This window comes from Alosa alosa, chromosome 22 (genome assembly GCF_017589495.1).
Source record: "Alosa alosa isolate M-15738 ecotype Scorff River chromosome 22, AALO_Geno_1.1, whole genome shotgun sequence".
In the NCBI taxonomy this organism is placed as follows: Eukaryota; Metazoa; Chordata; class Actinopteri; order Clupeiformes; family Clupeidae; genus Alosa; species Alosa alosa.
Genome location: NC_063210.1, coordinates 26,707,617 through 26,732,616, shown reverse-complemented (window position 1 = coordinate 26,732,616; position 25,000 = coordinate 26,707,617). Strand labels below are relative to the sequence as shown.

The following is a 25,000-nucleotide window of genomic DNA, read 5'->3' as shown; positions in this document are numbered from 1 at the left end:
TATTCCTCCACAAGGCGCCATTTTAAAAACTAGCTTCAGGCAGGCAGTGTCATATTCAAGTTCACAGACTAGCCTACAGCAATTTGTTTGTTCAAGTAATTCTGCGCTGGTTTTGAGTTGTGTAGGTTGCAGTATAAAGTGAGAGTGTTCTCATGTACAAGTGTTGAGAGTTCGCCGACATGCTGCAAACATTTAACATATGTCCCCACTCGATAGTGGTAAGAATATGCTTAATTTATGTGTCAGCCTGTGCACTGTTTGTGTACACTGAGCAAAGGTCACAGTAATTTGCGTGTGAACAGTAATTAAGACTGAACCGTGGATAAATTCGGCGTTAACAAATTGTCTCGTTCACATGCGGTGAAGGCATAGCACAGACAAGCTCACAAGACGCTGTGAACTTTTGTCGAACACCTTGGTCGTTAGCATGTTTGTTTGATGTGTAAAGGCGACGTGATGTCGGGTATTACATTCAAATCAAGCAAGAGGTAATCATGCCTGTGTATGCACGTGACTGCATGTTTATTTACTGGTTTGACTAAGATTTGCAGTCAGGACGCAATTTCTTGCTTGTTCATGTAGGCTACACCTGTTGAGAGTTTGCCTACATGCTGCAAATAACATGTCCCCGCTATTGGTAAGAAATATGCTTAATGTGTCAGTCTTGTGCGCTGTTTTTGGACTGGATGAAATATGTTAAAAACGGTCTCCACTGATAAATATCATACTTGCTAACTTGGAAATGAAGGTCCTATGTCCAAAATCCTGAACCACCCCTTTAAATTCCTTTGTATGGTCTTCACAACTGATCATTTATTCTACCTCAGCTTGCTATGCATTGTCATTATTGAAGTTGAGTATGTTTGTGTGTAGGGTTTGTAGGTTTAAGATTTCTTTCACTTAGTCCCCACAACTAATGCTTTTTCCTTTCTTAACTTACTTCTAATTATCATATTGAAGTCAGGTTTGTGTGTAGGGCCTTCATGGTTTCTTGCACCCGGTCCCCATAACTCATGTTAAATAAAATAATGAAAGATGCCAATCTAAGTGCAAGGTGAAAGTGTTTAGATGGTTGTTATGACTGACGGTCTATTCATAAGGTACACGTTAACACTTTGTGCACATGTTCTCTTATCAAGGGTGAGGATGCCACTTGCAGCCTGGAAAATGTGCCTTCTACCAGTGACCTCGCAACATCTGCCACTCGGGTAACATAATCAGTCTTTGCCTGTTGTGGAAATAGTATTGTGAAGTAGAATTTGACAGTCATTAGGTAGGCTAGGGCCACAGTAATAGCGCTGGTGCTTACACCTCATGTGAAACTAGTTTGTACAGCTATCGTTCTGCTCACTGTAACATAACTCCTGGAGCTGTATGTAAACTATTGCTAACTAGCTAGTTTAACTGTAGCATTTCGAACATAACATAATCAGTCTTTGCCTGTTGTGGAAATAGTATTGTTACGGTTGGTTAGTTTCTACGGCTACCGTTCTGCTTACTGTAGCATAACTCCTTGAGCTGTATGTAAACTATTGCTAACTAGCTAGTTAGCCAATAATTTCAATTACGTGTCACTTTTACTGCATCATACCAGGAGAGAAAAATGTAATGAAGAGAGAAACGATTCTAGCCATCACCTGAGAGGCTGCTTTTGTGTCTCTTCAGCACTACGTAGCTAGCCTAAGTAAAGTAACCTATGGGTACATGTTATAGCATACAATTTCTTCCCTTTTGTTTTACAATATATGTAATCTTTGCTTTCACTTGGTTCTCATGATATTTTATTTGACATCAACCTGCGTCTTACTATCCTATTGAAGCTTAGTGCATGCTCGGGCTTCTGAGCTTGCCAGAGGCTGAAGCAGTAGGCCTAGGCTACTACATTAAAACACAATTATTGCCGCAACTGGAGGCATTCCAGCCTACAAATTTAATAAAGTAAATCATGCAATTCAAACTCAATTTAGGCTACGCAATAAGGTTTCCATTACAGCACAGCGCACGTTTTGTATGAATGAAAGCGACTTCCTTGCCTCGCAATAAACAGTGGGTGAAAATTCCGACTCTTTCAACTACATGAAATGATTTCAGTGCTCATCAGTCCCAATATTAAGTAATATAATGAAACTGTCCAAAAGAAAATTAAATCCAAAACTAAACGGAAAATCTTCTGCTTTTGATAGCGGTATGCGCTCCAAACGAAACGCATGTCTCACAATAAAGCACACGTAGAAATAAAGGCATGCTCAATGTAGCCTATGTCTGCCCCAAATAAAGCCCTGTGCTTTGCACAGCCTAAGTAAAAAAAAAGACCCCGGCCATAATTTGAGGATTTTTCCGCATGTTATTTTTTTATGAGGCTTTGTTAAATATCCTAATTAATTATTATAGGCTAATCTCTCACCCTCTTTCTCGACTCCGTGCCTTGGATAGTTTTGAGTTACATTTTAACAAAACCTGTCAGATTTAAGCATTATTATGTTTTTGGTTAAGTTATTGTTTAACATGGTTCTTTTTTATAATTTATTATTTTGGAACAAACGAAGGTCTCTGTTTAATCTGAACGCCGTCTCGCATGCCGAAGCACCGAAGCGCTTGATATCTGTTTAGCCTAACCGAACGTCCAGTTTAACTGCCAAAAGTTCTTCTTCTTGTGATTAATATCTCATCAAGGAAAAACACGCTGTATTTCTGTATTTTCATTGCATTTTTAAAAAGTTAAATAAATAATTACTTTTAATATAGGCCTAGAAATATGAATGATTTAATCGATAGTCGATTGTTAATTCTCCCGACGATCGACTAAGAAAATTTAATCGAATGCCTATCCCTACTTTCAACCATTATAGCAACAGCTTTATTTAGCATTCAAAAGCCATGTCTACCTAATTAAAACCATTGTAACATTGATTGGTTTTCTAAATGAAATATGAATATGACTTTTCAGAATAAGTCCTCCATTCCTGATTATCAGGACTACATTGAAACTACTCCAGATGAGGACGAAGACTATATTCCTTTATCTGCAGAATCCAGTTCTTCAGAAGGTTCTTCTGTCATCATACCGCCACCCATAAAGAAAAAAAAAAAGGGGGCCATTCATTTTCTAGCCAGGTCTCCCAAGATCAATCATCCTAAGGACCCAACAGACGAAGATCAGCCATCCATATCGGCAATAACAATTCCAAAAGTTCTCAAAAAAAGTGATGGCTCTAGAGTTTACAATAAAAGACAATTTTGCCTCTTTTGTTTTAAGCCATTCATCAAAATGGCGAGGCATCTTCAACAAGTTCATGCAAATGAACGGGAGGTAGCATCTACTTTAATGCACCCAAAGCGAGGACGGTTTCTTTGCAGTCAATTCGAAATGAGGGCAACTACAGACACAATGCCGAGGTGATCAGGACTGGCAGGGGTGAACTGGTCCCCCGAAAAAGACCTACGATGAAGACACAACGCTCTGACTTTTTGCATTGTTTGTTTTGCCATGGACTGTTTATGAGAAAAAATGTATGGCGATATCACAAAACTTGTCCAATGAAACCCAAAAATTCAAGCACAACCCCTGGGAAGACGCGGGTGCAGAAAATGTGTGCTTTTATGGAGCCCATTCCTTCCCACATAAATGAAAAACTTTGGACATTGCTAAGTACTATGTCACAGGATGAAATAACACACACTGTCAAAAATGATGAGAGTATTTTGCAATTAGGACAACACTTGAATAAGAGTGGTTCAAACCCCAAAAGATATGAGAACATCAGGCAGAAGATGCGTGAGGTCGGGCGACTACTGATTACCGCACGGAAGATGACTGCAGTTAAAGATATTAAGGACCTCATTGATGCGAAGAAGTACCAGACAGTGGTGAAGGCAGTAAAGGAGACTTGTGGATCTGATAGTCAGACTGAAACTTACAAAATCAAAGGCCTTGCACTGAAGCTTGGCCACAGTCTTAAAAAAAAAGGCAAAACTTATGGAAAGCAACGGCAGAATGAGTGGAAATGATGAGATGGTTGCACAAGCAGTGGATTTCCAGAAGGTACATGAAACCAAATGGTGTGACTATATATCCTCGACTGCTCTCAGGAATCTACACGAGGCCAAATGGAACACTCCATTGATCCTTCCTTTTACGGAGGATATCCAAAAACTTCATTCGTATTTGGACTCCAAGAATGACGAATATCACAAACTTCTTTCAGAAGAACCCTCAGATGTAAGATGGTCATGTTTAGCCCAGACATGTTTGGCAAGTGTTATACTTTTCAACAGGAGAGAGGGCGAAGTGTCTTCTATGCCTTTGTAAGCCTTGATGTCAAGAAATAAATCTGATCCACACGAAGATATAGACTGGGCATTAAGTGAAACGGAAAAACAGCTCTGTCGGCATCTTTCTATTATTGAGGAAAAGAGACAAACGTGGACGCAAAGTGCCCATACTCCTGACCCCAAAGATGGTCAGCTCATTAGATTTGCTTGTCAACACAAGAGAGAAGTGTGGCATATAGAAGGGCAACCCATACTTCTTTGCCAGACCCGGCTCAATATTTCATTACAGAGGCTCAGACTGCCTTCGCACCTTTGCCCAAAAATGTGGTGCTAAGAATCCTGATGCTTTGAAATCCACTAAGTTAAGAAAACATGTTGCCACTCTGTCTACAGTACTTAATATGACAAACAGAAATGGACCAGTTGGCTAATTTCCTAGGACATGACCTTGTTGTGGACAGAGAATATTACAGACTGCCAGAGGGAACGATGCAACTCGCAAAAATCAGTAAGGTGCTGATGTCGATTGAACAAGGCTGACTAATGGAATTCAAGGAAAATGGAAAAAAATCTCGATGAAATCGAAATACAACCTCACGGTATGTGTAATACAGTACTTTAGCATGCATATATTGTATGTTTAGACAAGAATGCTCTCCCATTCATGATTTCCTGATATCAAGTTTAATTTTGCAGAGCAAGTTCAGCTGCTAGATGAGGGAATGGAAGAAGAAGAGCACGAGGACATTGGTGTACAACCAGCAGGTACATACATACATTTATTCCACTGCTTGGTTGACTTCCCCATTGTCCTGCGTAATTTAGAACATGTATTAAAGGGGTCATAGAATGCAAACCCGAGTTTACTTTGTCATAGATGAATAGTGATAGTTCAGTGGGTGAAATGGACATACAGAGAACTTCAAAACCCCACCGACACCTCCTTCCTATGCAAATCTCACAATTCGAAACTCCCGCCAGAAAACGGGCGAATCCCAACGAAGCTGCGAGTTTACGCAAACTCCGCTGGTGGCACCTTATTTGGCTCTGGCCTGTACATTTGTCACGCCTCAAAATTTACATACAGATCAGCCCACTGGTGCTCTGAGCCCAGGAACGTGAATGGAGAGCGAAGATGAGACAAACACTAGTTAGCTGCCTGCTCGTTTACTTCCACAGGAATTATAAAGCAGACAGTTCTTCAAGGACATCGAAAATGAGCCACGGTCGTAAATGCAGTGTTCCAGGCTGAAACTTTGGCTACAAAGAAAGCTGAGACTTTCTATAGTCTTCCCAAGGATTCAAAAGTTCGAGGGGCATGGATAATGTTTTTCTACCAGAAGATCCCTGCAAAGTTCGACACTCCGTTATTAATTTGCAACACATTTCACCGAAGTCAGTTTTCAAAACCTTGGACAGTTAAGCAGGATTTGCTAAGCTGCTGTAACTGAAACGAGGGGCTGTTCCAACCGTAAGGTCATCATCACAACCGCATGCTGTAAGTATTATTTTGTCGCTGAGCGGTTATTAGCCATGCTAACGTGTATCTAGCAAGTAGAATGTGTGATTTAGTTCATTGGCAAGGCTATTTAATTTCCCTGTGTGTCATTTGGATAAAACCTGTGTTGTCATGTTAACCTACATTTTACTATGCATGTTTGTCGAGATCTCTGACAGGTTATGTTCTCAGCAAGATAGCTAACTGAAGCTGAGTAACACGATAGTTCGCTTGCTAGCTGTAATATAACCCATACCCATATAACACATACGTTTTTGACGTCAGAAGTGAAAACAACTTCACGTTATCAATTCAAATTGTAGTCTATTCGATATGATACGAATAATCTAGTCGATATTCAAATTGTAGTCTATTCGATATGATACGAATAATCTAGTCGATATGTTGAAAACCGTGTTGTCTAGATACAATGGATTTATTTGCACGTTCTTATTTTATAACATTACAAGAACGGCAACATGACAAACGCAGCATGCCAAACAGATGCTCCAAGTGTGGCATCTTCTTGGCTTAGAATATTAGCAAATGCTTTTGCTGTGAGTTAACAGCTTGGTGTGTGCATGCAAAAGTGACTTTCACTTGTGTTACAACATTTCTGTTGTTTGGTTTAGGTTTTATTTTGCAGCCATGCACTTCAATGAGAATGCCCCACAACGGAAGACAGCCAAGGAGAAACTATGTACAGACTTCCCAAACAATTTGTAAGTTTAATAAAATATATATTTTTATTACAAACAACAAATCAAAATGTGCAACAGTATAGGCACTAAAAAGAACTTATCGATTCACACACAACAGGCTGTCTTAGACCTGATGCTACTGGTGTCAATCATCATCAGTACTGTAAACAAAGCACAATGTTCAGGGCCATACAATTTGTTTATTGTACAGTATACAGCCTACAATGCACTGTATTACATTATCCAATACAAGTCCTCTTTCTTGTCCTCTTCGAGATCAAAGACCCTCTTCCTTATTGGGATGCCAGGTCCAGCCGTTCCTGTGCCCCAGGACTTGTGTGCTCAGCTTGACAGACCTTCCATGGAGGATGCTGTTGCTGAACATGTGTCACGGTTCAGTCGAAAAAGGGGTCTGAATCCAACGTGCTGCCCTGAAGTATCCGGAAGCTCCCTCCATATCGTTAGCACCACACCTGAGGGAGATGATGACCGCGGACGCAGCTTCTTCTAAGGAAACCCCAACTCCTGCTCACAAAAGACCTGTAGGCCAAGTCACTTCATTGCCTGCAACAAGAACAGGGTGGAAAAGCAATTTTTTTTACTATTTATTTTTGAAATATTTTACATCAGAGTATCACTGGACGATTGTTGAAAAAAAAAATAAAGTTTATAATTTTGTGGTGTTGATCAAACTGTGTTTTTGCAATGTGCTGAACCAATAATGAATGTGTATTGGTAAATATTTTATTTATATACTGTAACTGCTAACACTTGTATCAGATTGTCCTCACCTTTCCATTCCTCTGATTCTCAAACGGCCAGGGTCAGCTCTGTAAATATTCATTGCATTTTGCAAAGAATATAGAGGCACAACGGATCGAGGCCATGATGGTCATTCAGGTCAGCTCCTCAGGAACCTGGGTCATTCTTTTAATAACCTGTAAAACAAACATAATTTCCCTGCTGTTATTTCAGTAATTTTGAATGAGCAGGTAGCACAAAGTAGCAAATGTCTCCAGTTTTAGTTACCAGAGTTGTAAGATCACATATTAGGCTACATGGAAAGAAGGTAATAATCTCAATCAGATGTTAGCAGGATAGTTACAAGATTACATTAGACCTACTGACTACCTACTGTATTTTAAACAGTGATGTTTATAGGATTTTTGATTATTGTACTCTACTCCATTGTACTATGTAAATAAAATGATAAAAGTGTTTTTGAATTGACACAAATTGGCCTAGTAATATTTTCGTTGACCTCGTTTCACTTCAGACATAGGCTACAAACTGCACAGAGCTCCTGCCCAGCTAACTGGACGTCCCGTTGTAAGATCATACATTACTACATGGAAAGAAGGTAAAAATCTCGATAATCAGATGACTTAATCAGCAGGATAGTAGTTACAAGAGTACATTAGACCTACTGACACAAACATATTTTCCTTGACGCGAGCAGTAGGCTACTCGTTTCACTTCAGCCATAACGTTATAGCCTACGAACTGCACAGAGCTCCTGCCCAGCTAACTGGACGTCCTGTTGTAAGATCATATATTACCACTACAATAATGTATGTAACTCCTAATCAGATGACCTTTTCAGCAGGAGAATATACTTACTGACTAAAACGAGTACTTTCCTTGCAAGCAGCACTCCTTTCACTACAGCATAGCCTGAACTGCCCACGACTGGCTACGAACTTTAGCTCAGCTAGCTTCTAACTGGACATCTTGACAAAAATTGCACAAGAGTACAAGTTGTAAAACATTTGTTTGTGTGCAAATTAATAACTTCTGTTGCTTACAATGCTAAAAACGAACCTAATTCAATGTTTAGCTTAGTCTACGACACTAACGTGCAAGTATTACAGCTAGCTAACTGGGCTACGTGTTGCAAACTCAAGTAAATGACAAAACTTACCACTCTGAAGTAGTCATTTCCAATCTATGGGCAACTGGTTGCTCGTCTATTTCAAATTCTTCCTCTGATTCAGGCTCAAATATGCTGTTCAACACCTATGTCTCCATTGTATTTCCACCTTGGCTGTTTCAGTGAGTGCTGTCGGCCATGTCTGCGTCTTTGCTCGAGGGCCGGCTGGTTGTAAACCAACCAATCAGCACGCAGGTCATCTAAATATTCATGAGCATACCATAAAGGGAGAAAAAACCTCTCGTTTCATTCTAGGGCTTTTAACCAGGCTTGCATTAGGGCGCATAGAACAGCACATATGCCATTTTCAGCCCAACCAATGTTACACACCCTATTCAGAGACCTTAAGGACCAGCACCAAATACCCTATATCATCATTCTATCACCCCTTTAAACGTATGTTATTTGCACACCTATGAAGTAGATCCAAGTTGTTGGCCGTATCACACTTGGCAATTTGGCAAACTCGTTAAGTTTAAATGAACTGTCACGTTGCATCCAAGCTGTAAAATACAGATATTCAGAACATAGTAACATTGTAGCATATGATGGACTTGGATTTTAGCTAGTTGGATGACATGTAGGCTAAGTAAAATAGGATTCTGATGAACCTTAGCTTTGAAATATCGCTAAAATATGCCTGCTTGTAAACGGGAGAGATGGAACTAACGACTGGCCTTTGGCCATAGCAACCATCCATTTAGAACTAGTAACAGCAGTTTGTGCTGCAAGTTGAGAAATTTGTTGATATGTGGCAGAAAGAAGTAGTTCTACAAACCATAGTTTTAGAGATTTTTTCCACTTTTCCATTATAACAGTAAATGAACACAACGCAAGTGGCAACAGTGGAATAAGTAGGATAATGAACTTCGCCGTTTGCCGCTTCGCGTCGGGCTGTTTTACCATCTAGAATGTGTATTAACTTTGTATAGTTAAACGGCATGTCGTCCATTATTCCTTACATATACAACCCCAAATCAGAAAAACTTGGAACTTTGTATATTATCACATTCTGTTTTTATTTGCTTTGGTGGTATAGTGGTTAGCATAGCTGCCTTCCAAGCAGTTTCCCGGCCAACCCAGTACTCCCTATTAGGGCCTACTGGTTAGGGCTTCGGGCTTGTAGCCGAAGGGTTGCCGGTTTGATCCCCGACCAGTAGGAAAAATGTGGTCAGGGGAAGTGGTTGAGCACTGCTCTCCCAAGCCCACATCCACAGATAAAGTGGCCTTGAGCAAGGCACCTAACCCCTCACTGCTCCCCGAGCGCCGCTGTAGCAGGCAGCTCACTGCGCCGGGTTAGTGTGTGCTTCCCCTCACTGTGTGCTCACTGATTCACAGATGGGATAAATGCAGAGACCAAATTCCTTGTATACACAAGTACACTTGGCCGAGAAACCTGATTTACATTTACACACACGCACATATATATATACGCACACACAGACACATAAAGATACACACAGGTCTTATTTAATTATAAAAGAATTCATTTTGACATTGTTTTCCTGAAATATTCAAGATCTTCCCTGGAAATGACATGGCCTTGATGGCAGTATCAGGGGTATGATTCTTCCGTTTAAACGGAATTCCGGTTTATGGGGGGGGGGGGCTAGGTAGGCTATATTTCTGCATTACACAGGCCATTGTTATAACAGGCCGCTGACAATGACTACGGGTGTTGTGCTTCACATCTTTCCGAATATCACGCCACAAGTAGTGTATTCCGTTTACTAGTTGATTTAATTGAAAGTGAAAGTAGACGGGTTGATCAGCTGCGTTCTGAAAAATGCGTGATTCAAGTCCAGTGTGTGTGGCGAACTAGTTTCTCAGCAGAATCCATGAAACGGTAAAGGTCAACAAATTGATTTAAAAAGACATCATGTATGAAGTTTTTTTTTTTCTCGTTTTGGCTTTGCATCGGGTTCGCTTTCAAGATTTTCCGATAATGAATCTCGTGATGCTGATGTTATTTTTTTACCTTTGCCAATCACACCTGCAGTATGTTGCTCAAAACCTGTACATCATTCAGAGTTGATTGGGCTTTGCCAAATGTGCAACATGCCCATGCTGTAGGCACTAATGCTCCTCCATACCATCATAGATGTTGGATTTCGTAATGATCACTAAACCAAGTTGAAATAGGTTAGATATTTGGATAGGCACCCTCCTCCTTAGCCCAGATGAGTCCACGATTTACAAAACAAATGCCAAATTTCGATCTTGCCAGTTATGACTCTGATAGGGATGTAACGATTACCGATATAATGGTAAACCGCGATAAAAATGTTGACGATAATAATTACCGTTTTCATTTCAAATTAGTTGTGAACATTCCTCCTCTTGTTTTCTTCATCATTACACAACTTATCCAGCTTTTTGTTACCCCAGTCCCAACTTTTTTTAAAAAATATGTTGCTGGTATCAAAATCAAAATTAATATATACTTTCCATCAAATAGTAAAATTTGTCATTTTCAACATGTGAAACATTGGCTGAGATAGGACCTCATTTTTTGTAGTTATAATGCCCTGAAGATGTCAGAGGTCACTAAAGTTATTGAGCACGTCACTCCCGGATGTGAGTCGCGCATGCGTCACTTTGCTACTTTGCGACTACCAGTGTTGTTAGCCACAGAATAATGACATTAGCCTACACAGCAGTAATGTATTATTTAGCTTAAGGCATCACATTTTCACGGCATGATCTCTAATGTCAGTTCTAGATTAGAGGCTGAAGTAGCCTGCTAGCGAGAGACTTCTGTAATATCAATAAAAAATTACCTACATAACGAAGTTTGTTCACTGCTGGCAAGTAAGCAAGTAAGTAAGCAATCAAGCACAACAAAGGCTGTCACTTGAATGGTGTTTGCTAACGTTAGCAATCAAACAATCTTAGATAGCTAAAACGTTTTTGAAACAGAAAAGTGAATTATTCTATGGATTTCAGTCGGATCCCTTGGCATTATGCCGTAAAACCTATCAATCTGAGCATGCATGACTCACATTGGGTAGCGACTCGCATCGTGGAGTGACAGAGCATCCTCAGACCTGCAGAGAAATAAGCTCCCTTCCTGTTTGGCAGCTTCACCGCTAATTTTGATTGGAGTATGTTTTGTGTGGCTTGTTGTGATAATTTGTGCCAAGTTTCGTGACAATCGGATCAAAAACTACACACAATGGCACAACAGTGGAAGCCGGGAATTGAACCCCAACTGCTCAGGCTACTGCATGCTAGCCCAGCGTTGCAAGGCATAAAAAGTCCTTACTTTAGATGAGCTCACAAAATATCATTAACTAACTACTTGTAACTCCTGAGATAATCATGTATTATAATATTAGGAAGTGGTTTATAAATATGTATCCAATTATTAAATCATTAAAATCATTAGTGTGTGTGTATGTAACAACTTTTAAATAATGTAAAGATTACTTCATGAACAAAATGTTTTATTATTTAAAAGTATTAACATTTCATAAACATATTTTAGATATAGGCTTATTTACTATGAACAAACCATTCATAGCTAGTGTACAAATGCTTTACTAATGAAAAATAATGTATTAGCAATACTTTACAAATGATGAATTGTGTGAAATAAAGAGTGTGAGATGGGACCAAGTCACTTGTCAATAATGCATGAATGTTGTATGTTTGCAATGTGCCTCAGTGCAGTAGCCTGGGCGTCAGCCAAACTTAGTCCCGCCCACAACATTTAAGGTCGGGAAGTTCGATCTGGCATTGCTCTGTTGTGGAGCAACTATGCTCGCCCAAAATCGGGCGGACCAATCAAATCAGGCTTTACGATGATGGACAGGTGAGCAACAGTCATCTGAGCATGGAGAGAGATGGCTTCTAAGACCCCATGTGGAAAACGCATATTATTTCAATGAGGTTTTATCACTGAAAACAATTATTTCTGAAACCTTTGGCCAAAGTTGAGATGTGGGAAAACTCATGGTTTCACTTTCATCAAGGGAAAACGGCATGTTTCATTGTGATGTTGTTCCCTCGATCGTTTGAAATCTCTGATTGACCACCTGTTTAAGGGATTTGCGACAGCCTTTCCCAGCTGTTTGTAACATGCCTTCACACAATTTTGTCCATGTACCAAGTCCTGTTATTTTGAAAGCTTGTTACATGGTCTTGTCTGAAAAATTGATTGGTTGCGCCAATTCTATTATTTATTAGGCTGGCAACACAAGGCTTAAGGAAATCTTATGTTTTACGTGATTGTCTACAGTACACAACAACAAAACACCAATGTCGGGTCACTTGCCGATGTATCCTTACAAGATACAGAACAGCTGGGACCCATGTCATTATCAAAAGGTATGAAAGGAAACACATAGTGATATTTTCAGGGCCATAGTGGGACATTTTACAGCTCACCTGTTCAGTCACAACATTTCCAACACCCTCCTCTCTGTAGTTTGTTAATCAATATTCTTGAGCTAGGTATCTTGTAAAAGCTTGGAATAAGTCCAAGGAAAATCTTGTGTTTTACATTTTTATTGTTATTGTGTAGATGTCAGCTTGCTTTCCAATGTGTCCTTGGAAGATACACCACAGCTGGAGCACGTCACATTCAAAAGGTATGAAAGGAAAATATCACTGAATATGTGAAATGACAAATATGTGTTTCAGGGCCAAGATCACACATTTTACAGCTACAATGCTCACATCTCCTGACCTGTTTCAGTCACAACATTTCCAACACCTCTCTGTAGTTAGAGTGAATATTCTTAATCTAGGTATCTTGTGAAATCTTAGCACAAGCTAAGCTCATGTTTTACATGTTTATTGTTGTTGTGTAGATGTCGAGTCACTTCCCGATGTATCCTTGCAAGATACAGAACAGCTGGGACCCATGCCCATGGAAAGGAAAATATCATTAAATATGTTTTGAAAGTACAGGACACTGGTCCTGACAGGTATACTGTACTACCTAAATAATGTGTAACCTTATATGCCCGCCCTGCCCCCGTGCTGCTATGCACAACTGCAGCCTCTGCCGTGCTGACTCTGTCTCCAACTCTAAGCCCTCCTCTGCATGTTCATCAATTTAAAAATATAGGAAAGGAGGAATAATTTGTTGAACAATAAGTTGATGGGCTGAATTGCTCTTAAATCCAGATTAGCATGATAACCACACTCTGCAAATCTGAATGTAACTATTGCATTCAAGTTAAGTCAAGGTAAGTTCTTGTCAGAACACTGTAATTTACGGCTCTTCAATTTAATTATTTGCTTACTAAAGTAGCCTATTACGTTAATAATTACTTTTAACCCTCTAACTGCCCAAGTCGCAATATTGCGACAAGCGCCATTACTGAGTAAAACAGACGATAGAGCCGAGTACAGTGTGATGCGGGCCATAGTTTTGCACAAATTGAAGCAGAAAAAAGAGGAAAAGTGGGCGTGAGCGTGGAAAGGTGAGTGACAGTTCTGGATCCTATCATCCGTTTCGGCTATACTTGCTATACTGGATCACTGACTTGCGTGATTTATGTGGCGGAAGCTACACCACTTCTATGTGGTCTTGACACGTCTTTGTTACCTTCAGAGATGGGTGACTTCTGAAACGCTATTCTTTTGATCCATGGCAACCTCAGCTGATTTGACGGTCGTAGTTTGAGGATTTTTTTTTTTTGGTCTGCCCCTTGGATTTTTTGTTCTGACCGCTGTGTTTCAATATTTTCATTTACCCTCTTAAACGCTATCCTCTATAACAGGGATGGGCAACTGGCGGCCCTCCTCCTCACTCAGTGTGGCCCGTGGATCAATTTTGAAATGTCATTAAAATGTTTTTTACCACATCTAAACATCCTTATTGTAATGATACGGTCCAATAGGGGCGCTTCCTATATAAATAATCCCAGCGGAGTCGAGCTTTCTTCACTACGAGGAAGAGATACAGAGAGCTGCTCATAAAGAAAACTCAGAATTGTAGCCTACTATTTTAGACACGGTGGGAAACAGCTGATCTTATCATGGAATTCAAAGTCAAGTTATGTGTTTAGTAAGCTATGCTTAGAAACAAAATCAGCTGTGAACGATTTCAACTTAAGTCACCTACAACACCATGCACAAAGATAACTAAAAGTAGGCTACATCGGAGCTGCTAGAGCCGTTGTCGTAGCCGACCAGCAAGGTTCCCACGGGTCATGGAATTTCATAAATACCATCAGCATTTTAATAAAGTCTATTCCAGACATGGAACGTCAGGGAATTATATATTTGCTGGGCAAAGTCGTGGAATATCAGGGAATTTTGTTGTAGGAGTTTAAAATTGACTTGCCAAAATGCATTAATACAAATACTGTATACATGCAGCATTGGTGTTTATTGAGTTATTAGCGTTTTCCAAACTACCCATTTTTTAATGTCCTGATTGGTCATGGAAATTCAGGATTTTTGTCAGGGAAAAGTCATGGAATTTTACATTTACTTAGAGTGGGAATCCTGGTAAAGATACACTAAAAACAGAGCCTTTTTACAAGAGCTATTACTCATTACAGTGGAAAAAAGGTGTATTGTGAATGTGTAATATTTTTTTAGTTTATTTCAAGTTCATTGGTGAATAGCAGCAACATTAAAAATGCATTTGAGTATAGAAAATATTAAATTAATGCATGTTGGTTTAATAAACCGATTGTTTGCATTTTTTACAGACCAGCTGCGTCACACTTCAAGTCCAAAAGGTATGGAAGGAAAATAAATTAATTGAATAGTAATGTGTAGTAGTGTGAAAATGAGAAATGTGTGTTCTTGAAGAATGGAAATCTTTCTTTCACCATGTATAACTTTTTGTTGTCCCAAACAAACTTTCATGGCAATTGTCTGGGCCTCCTGGTAGAAAACAGGCTAAATTATCCTCAAGTTTATTATGCTGGTATGAGACTCACCACTTAACATGGTCCCAATCAGGCTGATCGTTTCATTGCTTAATGATTGCTAGCTCCAGCCTAGTCACTTTTAAACTTGATGCTAGCAGGCGAGATGCTAATGGTCTAATCCGATCCAATGATCTATGCTAGGCTGGAGCTTGAAGTGGTGTCGCCAGACTCTGAGAATGGCTGGGTGAACGAAGAAAGATAAAAACTCAATTGTTTAACTCAAGGGGAGGTGGAAAATGAGTGTAATTCTCCAAATAGTGGAATATCCCTTAAAGGCAATTGTCATCCTACTACTCACTTGTTGCCTCAACCTAAAAAAATCTTATTTATTGGGGAAGCCTGGACGTTACCCTTGATTGTATCATCTGACTGCACAGCTATAGTAATTACGCTGTTAAAGTTAAGCAAATGTGCTTTTACTAAAATGGAATGACTGCTAGCTGCGGTAGTAAATGTTTTTTGACGAAAAAGCTGCTGGACCTATAATGTTGTACTTAACAACCGGTTTGAAACAAACATAAGACATATGTTCTAATTCCAATAATCTCAACAGTAGACTGTCCTGGTCTAAACAAATTGATCATACAGTGAAGAAAATGAGAAGTGGTCTTGCACTACTTAGATGCTGCAGCCAATCCCTCACCCAAGAACTGACAGAAGGTTGTATGTAGTTTGGTTCTTGCCCAGATGGAGTATTGTAATATTGTGTGGTCATAAGTGTGTACTGATGCAGTATTTTATCCCTTTTGTAATTGAAAATATGCATAATTTGTTGATATGGTGATTGTAATACAGTTACTTCTTCTGAATGTGCCTCAGAAAGCCATGAGCCCTCACTCAGTGGTAATGTATGTTTGCTTTTTTTTTTTACAGAGCAGCCACGACACACTTCACGTCCAAAAGGTATGGAAGGAAAATAAATTAATTGAATAGGTGTAAAAATTAGATGTCTGTTCTTGAAGAGTGGAAATCTTTATTGCACCATGTACAACTTGTTCTTGTCCAAAACAAACTTTCATGGCAATTGTCTAAGGATCCTGGTAGAAATTAAAGGAGCGATTTGTAGGATCGTTACTGAACGTTCTGTATGCCAAAATCAAAACACTGGTGAACGTTCTCAAGACTACCAGACATGAGCCTCTTCTGGGTTGCCAGATGTAATGCAGACTTAGCTAACGTTAGTTGACCTGCAGATGCTTTGACGTTTCTCCAACCATGACCCAGCTACACATCACTGAAACAGTGAAAACAACAAATACCTCTCTAACCAACGTAACATATTTAGCATAAGTTAGTGATGCAGATGAAGTTTAGCCTAGGCTACTTGTCGTGGAGAAATATGGCCAGCTCTGCGTCAGACATGATATTCTTCGTTTCACGATACCCCCGTCCCCACTGTTTTTAAAAATATGTTGCTGGTATCAAAATCAAAATTAACATGTATTTTCCATGGAATAGTCCAATTTGTCCTTTTCAACATTTCATATGTTGTCTGTCCTTTTTGTATCTAAATATGAGTTCAAAGGGTAACTCGGCAAACCTTTTAAGAAAGACCGTATTGCCGTTTTCGGGTCAAATGGCCTTTTTAATGATAGTGCTAGGGACACTACTATGATCGCATCAAAATCGCTATTTTTAATACGCTAAGAAGGCTTGACACAACATGAAACCTTGTTTGAAGTATCACCAGGGTCTCTACACGTGAACTAGATCAAACTTGATTGTTTGTGTACACAGAGTTTAATGAAAAGAAAGCTCGCTGCCATTTTGCCAAAACCTCTACTTCAAACATCAACGGAAGTAATGTGACCCTACCATGCTTAGAGAACCTTTAATATGACTTTTTGGAATCAAGTTTTGTTTATCTCTCTCTTTCTCTCTCTCTCTCTCTCTCGACAGCTAACTTTGTTCCAAAGAGGAAATGGGAAACGAAGGAAGTGGAAGCAATAGAAAAGCACTTGAGTACTTTTCTTAAACCTTTACGTGTCCCAGGGAAACTAGACTGTGTTAGATGCTTAGAAGCAGAGCCCACAGCTTTAAAAAACAGAAACTGGCAGGCTATCAAATTTTTTGTGTACAACCAAATTGTTTCCCTCAAAAGAAAACTGTAATTCCTGAATTTCCTGTAATTAGTTTGGAGTGAATAATAGTAGAGAGAAAATGTAATGCAGAGAGAAGCCATTCTAGGCATCTCATGAGAGGCTGCTTGTGCGTCTGTTAGCACTATGTTGCTAGCCCAAGTAACATTAGCTATGGGTACAGTTTAAAACATATAATTTCTTCTCTTTTGACTTACAATACAGTACCCTCTAGAATTATTTGCACCTCTGCAAATACTAAAAAGGGGAATATAAAATCATCTTTTATCTGGTGTGTTTCAGTTAGCTCAAATCAAACCAGCCAGGTTCGGGTCCTGCTCACTGCAACCATTTTTGAAGGTGCATTTCTCACAGCTAAACCAAGCTAGATAGAGAGATACAGTATATAGAGAGATAGAAGGTTGGGCTTGTGGAGCTATAGGCTACATGGTCCTCGCTTTAGATTGGGGGACTGCAAAATGTACTACAAGTAGGTAAGAAAGGTCTTATAAGCGTATTAGTTATCCACCTCTTTGTCTTATACACCATTAACAAGCATTAACAAGCTGCTTGTTAACACTTACAACTGTTAACAAATATGCTTGTAAGTAACTTAAAAGGCTGCTTATTAACACTTACAAGCTGCATGTTAACAGTTAGTTAATGTTATTAAAGGATAACAACAGTTAACTAACTGTTAGTAATGAATTGTTAACTGCTTATTATGCACTGTTAATACCTAATAAGCACGTTATTCTAAAGCGTTACCAATGTTCCTTTTTTAAATTGAGACTTATAACATTTGTTATCATCATTTGTGTAATTATGTGTCATTTGTATGATGTAAATTGAGGGAGCAAAATAAAAGCAGTATCGGCTCCAAATATCGGTCATCGGCTAAGGCTGATGGAAAAAAAATCGGTATCGGCACTAAAAAAAATCCATATCGGTCGATCCCTAACACACACACACAGCCACTGTGTTGCGAGATGAGCACACTCTTATATATAGGCACATGCATTTACACACACACACACACACACACACACACACACACACACACACACACACACACAAACACATATATACAGAAAAAAATAGCATACACGCTCTAACACACACACACACAAACACAGAGCAAAATACACATGCACACACGGAGCACATGCACATACATGCTCTCTCTCGCAGGCACACACACACATACATACAAACATACATACACGCGTGCACACACACACACACGGAACACATGCATGCTCTCTCTCGCAAGGCGCAGGCACACGCACACACACACACACACACACATTCATACACACGGAGCACATGCACATACATGCTCTCTCGCTCGGAGCAGGCACACGCCTACATCGCCAAGATACGCTTACACACACGCAAGACACACACACACGCCGTGGGCTTGGTGAATCTAATTCATTTCTGATTAGGGGGCTGCTGGGGGCCTCTCTAGGAGCTCATCTCCAAAGCCAATCAATACTTTACACACACACACACACACCGCCTGGAGAAAAGGTCAGTGCGACGGACTGTTTTAACACTCCGCACTTTAATGGAATCAGCCGTGGAGGAGAACAGAAGAGCGACTCAAGGAGAGTTACAGAACTTACAGTACCTACGCATGCGCGCGTGTGTGTGTGTGTGTGTGTGTGTGTGTGTGTGTGTGTGTGTGTGTGTGTGCATAAGGAGAGTTACAGAACTTACAGTACCTACGCATGCGCGTGTGTGTGCATAAGGAGAGTTACAGAACTTACAGTACCTACGCATGCGCGTGTGTGTGTGTGTGCATAAGGAGAGTTACAGAACTTACAGTACCTACGCATGCGCGTGTGTGTGTGTGTGTGTGTGTGCATAAGGAGAGTTACAGTACCTACGCATGCGCGCGTGTGTGTGTGTGTGCATAAGGAGAGTTACAGTACCTACGCATGCGCGTGTGTGTGTGTGTGTGTGTGCATAAGGAGAGTTACAGAACTTACAGTACCTACGCATGCGCGTCTGTGTGTGTGTGTGTGTGTGTGTGTGTGTGTGTGCATAAGGAGAGTTACAGAACTTACAGTACCTACGCATGCGCGTGTGTGTGTGTGTGTGCATAAGGAGAGTTACAGAACTTACAGTACCTACGCATGCGCGTGTGTGTGTGTGTGCATAAGGAGAGTTACAGAACTTACAGTACCTACGCATGCTTGCGTGTGTGTGTGTGCATAAGGAGAGTTACAGAACTTACAGTACCTACGCATGCGCGTGTGTGTGTGTGTGTGTGTGTGTGCATAAGGAGAGTTACAGAACCTACGAAAGAAAGTGGCATAGTGGTGCAAGTTATGTAAGAGCAGCAGAAGTGTTGTGTTTTCAAGACAACAACACCAAGTTGTAAAGTGTACAAGTGTGCAAGTGGAGTAGTGCAGGCGGCCATTTTGGGTCCAATGTCCAGGATGTTATGTAGCTGAGGGAGGAGGGAGAGAGTTCAGCATCCTTACAGCTTGGTGTATGAAGCTGTTGGTGAGTCTGGTAGTCGAGGGGCGAGGGCTTCTGTACCTCTTCCCAGAGGGCAGTAGATCAAACAGATTGTGAGCGGGGTGACTTGCATCACTCACAATTTTGGTCGCCTGGCGGGTGAGGTGGGTGGTATAAATGTCCTTCAGGGAGGGGGGTGAAGCACCAATAATCCTTCCAGCTGTGTTCACTATGCGCTGCAGGGGCTTTCCTGTTGTATTCAGTGCAGCTTCCGCCCCACACGGTGATACAGCTGGAGAGGATGCTCTCAATGGTGCCTCGGTAGAATGTGGTCATGATGGCTGGTGGAGCACTTGCTCGCCTGAGTTTCCGCGAGGAAGTACAGGCGGCGCTGAGCTCTTCGCCAGTGATGCAGTGTTGGTGGTCCAGGAGAGGTCTTCACTGATGTGCACCCCCAGGAATTTGGTGCTGCTCGCTCTCTCCACCAGAGCACCGCCGATGGTCAGTGGCAGGTGTTGCGTGTGACCTCTCCGAAGTCAACAACAATCTCTTTGGTCTTGCTGGACGCTCAGCAGGAGGTTGTTGTCCCTGCACCACGGGTCAGATGGTCGACCTCCAACCTGTATTGAGTCTCGGCCGCCTTAGTGATGAGACCCACCAGAGTAGTGTCACAGCAAATTTCACTATGTGATTGTTGCTGTAGGTTGCAGTGCAGTCATCGTCCAGGGGTGAAGAGCAGCGGACTGAGCACGCAGGCCTTGGGGGGGCCCTGTGCTCAGTGTGATGCTGCTTGAGGTATTGTTGCCAACACGCACTACTTGGGGCCTCTGACAGAGGAAGTCCAGTAGCCAGTTGCAGAGGTAGGTACTGAGTCCCAGTTTGTCAAGTTTGCAGATGAGTTGTTGTGGTATTATGGTGTTGAATGCAGAACTGAAGTCTATAAACAGCAATCTCACATATGAGTCTCTTTTTTCCAGGTGGGTGAGGGCTGGGTGGAGGGCAGAGCAGATTGCATCCTCTGTAGACCGCTTTGGCTCGGTATGCAAACTGTCAAGACATCCTTAAGCCCCCCGCAGTCCTTCAGCGCACGACCTGGGATGTTGTCTGGACCTGTTGCCTTACGGGTGTTGATAGCAGCAAGTGTCCTCTTCACGCTGTCGGCAGAGAGGCACAGGGGCTGCTCATGTAGAGGGGATGTGTCTTCTGTGGGCAGGTGCTGTTTTGTGCTTCAAAAGCGAGCAAAGAAACGGTTCAGGTTGTTGAGCAGAGGGATGTTGCTCTCACAGCTCTGTGGTGCGGGGCTTGTAGTCCGTGAGGGCCTGAATGCCCTGCCATAGGCTTTGTGCGTTCCTGCTGTCTTTGAAGTGGGTAGTTATCTTGTGAGTGTATTCCTTTTTTGCTTCCTTGATGCCACGGGACAGGTTGGCTCTCGCTGTTTTCATGCCAGCTTCATCCCCAGCTCTGTAGGCTTTGTCTCTGGCCCTCAGCAGCCTGAGGACATCCCCTGTCAGCCATGGCTTCCAGTTAGCCCGAAAGTGATGATGTCTTTTGTGTGGGTCACATCATCGATGCACTTGGTGATGTAAGAGGTTACAGTGTCTGTATACTCTATGTCTGTCCGGTTGTTGTAAGTGGCTGCCTGCTTAAACATTTCCCAGTCTGTTGTGTCAAAGCAGTCTTGAAGAGCATCGGAGGCTCCCTCAGGCCACACTTTTACCTGCTTACGAACCGGTTTGTTCGCTTTTACCCTTTGTCTGTATGCGGGCATTAGCATAACAGTGATATGGTCTGAAAGTCCAATGTGGGGAGGGGTGGCTTTGTATGCTCCTTTGTGTGTAGTGTAGACCAGGTCCAGGATGTTATCTCCTCTTGTTGGAAAATCAACATGCTGGTGTAGCTTTGGAAGTACAGTTTTGAGATCAGCATGGTTAAAATCTCCAGCGAAGATGGTGAAACCGCCTGGGTGTGCCGCCTGTTGTTCACTGACAGCCTGGTACAGTTCACTAAGAGCCGCGTTCTTATCGCTGTTGTTGTTGGTAGGCGGGGATGTATACCGCGACTAGCAGAATCGCCCAGTAATTTCCCTTGGCAGGTAAAAAGGACGCACTTTATGATCATAAACTCTGCCAGTGGTGAGCAGTGTTTGCATACTACTACAGTGTCCCGCACCATTCGTCCGCGGATGTAAACACAGATTCCTCCACCTCGTGATTTTTACTCCTTTACAATGGCCCGGTCTGCTCGATAGCATGCTAGCTGCTCCAGTTGTACAGCAGAGTCCGAATGTTGTCATTTAACCAAGTCTCAGTGAAGACGAAGCACACAGCAGTTACTTACTGTCCGGTTCGTTGATCTCAGCAGTCGTATGTGATCCATTTTGTTGTCCAGTGATCGTGACATTTGCCAGGAGAATGGATGGTATGGCTGGGCGAAGTTGGGCTGGCCGCTAGCCTGGCCCGGACGCCTCAGCTTTGCCCCTCTTCTGCTTCCTCGCACACCGCTTCCGACGCTTTCTTTCGGGGGGAGGAGTAGCAGGCGAAGTCCGGTGTTGTTGCAGGCCGGAGTAGTCCGGAAGTTCCTTTAGCGCCTCCTGTTGCAAAATCCAGAACGCTGCAAAACTTGCTTTTTGCAGATGTCAATTAAAACTGCCTGCTGTACTTGTAGTAATGATCGTAGTAAGACGAGGCGAACACGTAAAACTTTCGGACAAACACTTTTTAAAGAACAAAACACCGTATCGGTTGGGACAGAGAGGTCGCTGCATGTGCACGCGCCGCCATCTTGGATCAATATGTGTGTGTGTGTGTGTGTGTGTGTGTGTCCTGAGAGGTGTGGAGCAGCAGAGTGTGTGTGTGTGTCCTGAGAGGTGTGGAGCAGAAGTGTGTGTGTGTGTGTGTGTGTGTGTGTGTGTGTGTGTGTGTGTGTGTGTCCCCTGAGAGGTGGAGCAGCAGGGGTGGAGCAGCAGCAGTGTGTGTGTGTGTGTGTCCTGAGAGGTGTGGAGCAGCAGAGTGTGTGTGTGTGTGTCCTGAGAGGTGTGGAGCAGCAGAGTGTGTGTGTGTGTGTGTCCAGAGTGGTGTGGAGTGTGCAGAGTGTGTGTGTGTGTGTGTGTCCTGAGAGGTGTGGAGCAGCAGAGTGTGTGTGTGTGTGTGTGTGTGTGTGTGTGTGTCCTGAGAGGTGTGGAGCAGCAGAGTGTGTGTGTGTGTCCTGAGAGGTGTGGAGCAGCAGAGTGTGTGTGTGTGTCCTGAGAGGTGTGGAGCAGCAGAGTGTGTGTGTGTCTGTGTCTCTGTGTGTGTGTCCTGAGAGGTGTGGGAGTAGGGGTTAATTACCATTGCTCGGGCCGATTATTAGGGGCCGATATTTAGCATTTTATAATAATCGGTATCGGGCCGCTTTTTTCCACCGATAAGCCGATATTGAAAATGGATAAAGAACTAAACGCGCTACTTTGTCTGTAAAGCGTCTCTCAATCCCTGCATTTGCTACTCTGTGGTCATTTGTCATCGGGTGCTGCGCGTCGGGAGTTCTCTGCCTCCGCCTCGTCCGTTAATTGTGAATAGCAGGACACCTCGGCGGACATAGTACAGACAAGTCCTAAATTATGCGATAGCGAACGTCAAAAAGTCTAATTGCTCCTTTTTGAAACGGACTGTCAGAAAAGACTACATGCACCCAGGGCCAGCCGTAATTTGATCAGACCTGAACTAAGTCGCGTCCTGAGCTAGCTATTAACGTGCCCTTTAGGCTCTCAAAAGTGTAGCTAATAGCCTACATATGGACACAAATTGCATGCTTAAATAGCCTACTTAACTATTTTTTAAAATGGTTTTGTTAAACTATTCAACCGTAACACTTGCCATCACGCATGCACCTTTCGTCTCCCTCTCTCGTGCACTCACACACACGATGGCAAAGCATCCTCTTTCTGACAGGTCCCTTAACAAGCACATAGCCCATTGTGTAGGCCTAGTCTATGAAAATAATTGCTATCACTCAGCTCTTGGATTAACATGATCGGCCTACACAGGATATACACTTGCAAGTGATGCAATTGATAGACAATTGTGTATCAAAAAAGAAGAAAGAAAAGTTTGCATAAATGTGTGTATGTGAGGGGTATTAATGGTGTGTTGATGTCGCGTGTCGCGTGCGTGTGTGTGTGCACACATGTGTGTCAGTAATGTGTGTGTCTTGGCCTTGCCGTGTGTGTGTGTGTGTGTGTGTGTGTGGAGTATTATTAAAAAGTATTATGGTGTGTGTGTGCACGTGTGTGCGCGCGTGTGTCCTGAGAGGAGTGGGAGCAGCAAAGTGTGGGGGGAGTCTACCACCTAGTGGGGAGAGCAGGTAGTGCAACCACACCGGCCCCAGAAGGGCTTTTTGCCTTGTTATGCTGGGGAAGAGAAAGCAATGATGTGCTGTTTGAGATAAGGCCAGACATCAGCGCAGATAGTGTGTGGTGGTAGGTGTGGCAGGCTGCGAGCGTACACATAGGCACAGCAGGTAAAAAGGCCAAGATGTGGCAGGTAAAAGGCAGAAGGCAGTGTGTGTGCAGATACACAGATGTGTGTATGTTAAGATGTGTAAAAATTACATGTGTGTGTGTGCAGGCCGCATGTGTGTGAGACGTGCACAAGATGTGTGTGTGTGTGAGAGACGCATACAAGACAGTGTGTGTAAGGCAGGTGTGTGTGAGAGAGACTGCATAGCTGATGGTGTGTGTAAGGCTGCAGGACTGGGTGGATCTGGATGGACAACACCGGAATAATGGAACACACCCATACTGTACACACACACACACTGTACACACACCCATGTACACACACACACACACCCACACTGTACACACACACACACACACACACACACACACACACACACACACACACACACCCATACTGTACACACACACACACACCCCACCCATACACACACACACACCCACACACACACCCATACTGCACACACACACACCCATACTGTACACACACACACCCACATCCATACACACACACACACACACCCATACTGTACACACACCCATACTGTACACACACACACCCCATACACACACACACACCCATACTGTACACACACACACACACATACTGTACACACACACACACCCACCCCCCACACTGTACACACACACACACACCCAT

General features: G+C 42.3%; 1 protein-coding gene and 1 long non-coding RNA gene across 2 annotated transcripts in view; both read right to left on the bottom strand.

The window, feature by feature from the left end:
• The window catches only part of tmem104 (transmembrane protein 104), a 90,869-nt gene that overhangs the window by 52,440 nt on the left and 13,429 nt on the right, over positions 1-25,000 (bottom strand).
• On the bottom strand, positions 6,968-8,541 carry LOC125287609. The gene is made up of 3 exons (XR_007192386.1): positions 8,393-8,541; positions 7,263-7,409; positions 6,968-7,035 (listed from the first exon to the last, which is right to left on the bottom strand). It is a non-coding gene; the product is annotated as an uncharacterized LOC125287609 (long non-coding RNA).